We start from the raw sequence: 2,891 nt of genomic DNA, 5'->3' as shown, positions 1-2,891 counted from the left end.
AATTTGACTTTTGACTTTTTTTTTTTTAAAATAAACACCCAAATTAAAAAATGTTAAATTAGATACTTTATGATCCTCAATAAATTTTTATTGCTTTAGAAATTTTTGAGATAGATTGATTTTTCTGTAAAGAAAATTAATAAAAGTATTNTCATACATTTTGCTTATGCCTAATTAAGTAATATTTAGTTCACATGTTAAGATTCAAAAGAATGAGCTGTGCAGTTATCCATACTAAATATTTTTATTGAATTAAAAATTGGAACAATTTGACTTTTTTTTTTTTAAAATAAACACCCAAATTAAAAAATGTTAAATTAGATACTTTATGATCCTCAATAAATTTTTATTGCTTTAGAAATTTTTGAGATAGATTGATTTTTCTGTAAAGAAAATTAATTTGTCTTAAAAGTATTTGTTTACAATCTATAATTGTTTTATAATCAAATTAAATTTGTTAGGTACTTATTATTTGATACACATATTAATAATTTTATTGAAAATGATAAAGGATCTAATGTTTTTGATAAATGTTATTCGACTTCCAAAGTAATAAAAATGTGTTCAACAGCTATATAAATTGACTAATTTCTTCAAATAAAGGTATATTAAATTATGATTAAATTTTTATTTATATATTATATTAGATTAATTTTAATTCATTTTATTTTTTTTTAAAAAAAATAAAAAGAATTTGATAGACTAACATGTCAAATCATCGGTAAATGAAATAGATTAACATTTTAAGTCTATTTTATTCCTATGAGTTGATCCGTCTTGCATGATTTATTTTTGAATGAGATTAAGGCCGGGTTTGGTAAAGTTTTTTTTAAGATCGAGGTATTTGTGCTTAAAGTACAAGCATCTTATTTTATATTTGGTAAATTAAAAAGTCCAAATACTTGTGCTTGCGGCTTTTAAAAGTGAGGCATGCTTTTGAAAACATATAAACGAGAGCTTTTTAAAGTTGGTTTGTGCTTATCAAATTTTATTTATTTTCCTGCACATATTTTTCGCTATTATATTACCATTGAAATCCTCATATATTTTTAACTTTTCATTCTAACCTTCACAAATTCTAACACAGTCTTCGTATATTTTTTATTTTTCAACCTAATCTTCACAAATTTCAACACAAATACATCTCTATCACATATTAGGTATGAACTTTTATCTATTTATATTATTTTTTGTGCGTTGTTTTTGTATTTTTCAGTGGAACAATTATGTTTGTTTGTTTTTTATCTGTTCTTTGAACTGTGAAGAGGTTGACTTAGTTTATAAAAACCAATCATATAATTTTTCTTGCATGAACATTAGTTAAAATTATAATAACAACATGTATATACACGTGTAAATATAGATATATAATCATAAGAGTAGTTTATTTGAAATATGTGTCTCATTTTTTATGATCCGTAAAAGTGAGCCAATATATATAGGTGGGTAATAGATGTACCCAATACTAACATTGGATTACATATAAATTTTATTATTGACTAATTATAACTCTATTTATATTAGTACAATCAAGTAAATATTTAAACTATTAGTCTCTAAAATTTGAGTTTTTTTTATCAAATACAATAATAATATTTGTGCTTATTAAAAGTCATTTTTAATTTAATTTTACTAAACGTAAGTGTTGCAGCTTTTAAAAAACTGTCTTTTAAAAGACAACTTTCACAAGCTATTTTCAAAAAGTCAATAATTTTTACTAAAATAAGCCTTAATGAAGTGCGACCGACTATCAACTTTTTTTTTGACGTGGACTATCGACTTTAACATTCTATTAAAAAGTAAAAACTGAAAGTGATTCTGTAACTATAATGGGTGTGTTGGCAAACCCGTTTGAAGAGAAAAAGTACGTTTAAACTTATTGAAAGTTCTAATTTTTTGTTTGGCTAACTTTTAATTTGGCAAACGCAGAAGTGATTTTGTAGTCAAAACCACGTTTACCAAAGCAACAATTTCTAACTTCTGCGTTTCACTAACGAGCTTTTAGCCATTTACATTAAATATCTATTTTTTCTTTACCAATTTTAACCTTTAGACATGTTATTGTATTATTTATGAAATTATTATTAAAAATTAATTAATAAAATTATTCAAATATCTAAATTAAAATAACTGGATAATATAAAAAATTATTTAAGTTGATATCTATTTTAGTAATTTTTTTATCTAGAAGTGATTTTGAATAGTGTAATCCAAACAATATTTATTTTATTATAATCCATTTTGATATAAAAATGGCCAAAGATAAATCACTTCAATACAAACTTACTTTTTATCAAAATCAATTTTATACAAACTCTCGTTTGTAAATTGTAATCCAAACACACACAATATCGATTCATTGAATAATTTATTAAGGGGCCATATGTACCATGGTAACTTTTTTTTCTTTTAAAAAAATAAATAGGACAAACATCATTTTTATTTCTTTTATGGAAAAAAATCAATTTCTTCTTCACACATTCATTTACCTTTTAATTTTATCTCTCTCTTTTAATTTAATTTTTCTTTCTTTTAATTTTTTAAATTTAATGGATAAAACAACTTCTTAAATTTATAAAAGAGATATTCTCCACATCCAAACAATTTTGGTATCCAAGTTCATTATTCAAACAATTTTAAGTCACGCGCTTTTTCCGCTTTTTTCTTTTCTCACGCTTCTTCTTCTTCTTCTCTTCTCCCCGCGCTTTTTCTTTTTGTTCTTCTCACGCTCATTTATTAACGGAGCGTCTTCTTCTTCGTCTTCTTCTTCGTATTCCTCCTCCTCCTCGTTCTTCTCTTTCTCCTTCATGTGTTTTCTCCTTACCATATTCTTTTGTTGTTGTTGCTACTATAATTTTTTGTCTTTTCTTCATTCTCTCCTTAGTGAAAAA

The sequence above is a fragment of the Arachis ipaensis genome, chromosome B02, assembly GCF_000816755.2.
Source record: "Arachis ipaensis cultivar K30076 chromosome B02, Araip1.1, whole genome shotgun sequence".
Classification (NCBI taxonomy): Eukaryota; Viridiplantae; Streptophyta; class Magnoliopsida; order Fabales; family Fabaceae; genus Arachis; species Arachis ipaensis.
Note: the sequence above shows the minus strand (reverse complement) of the source record.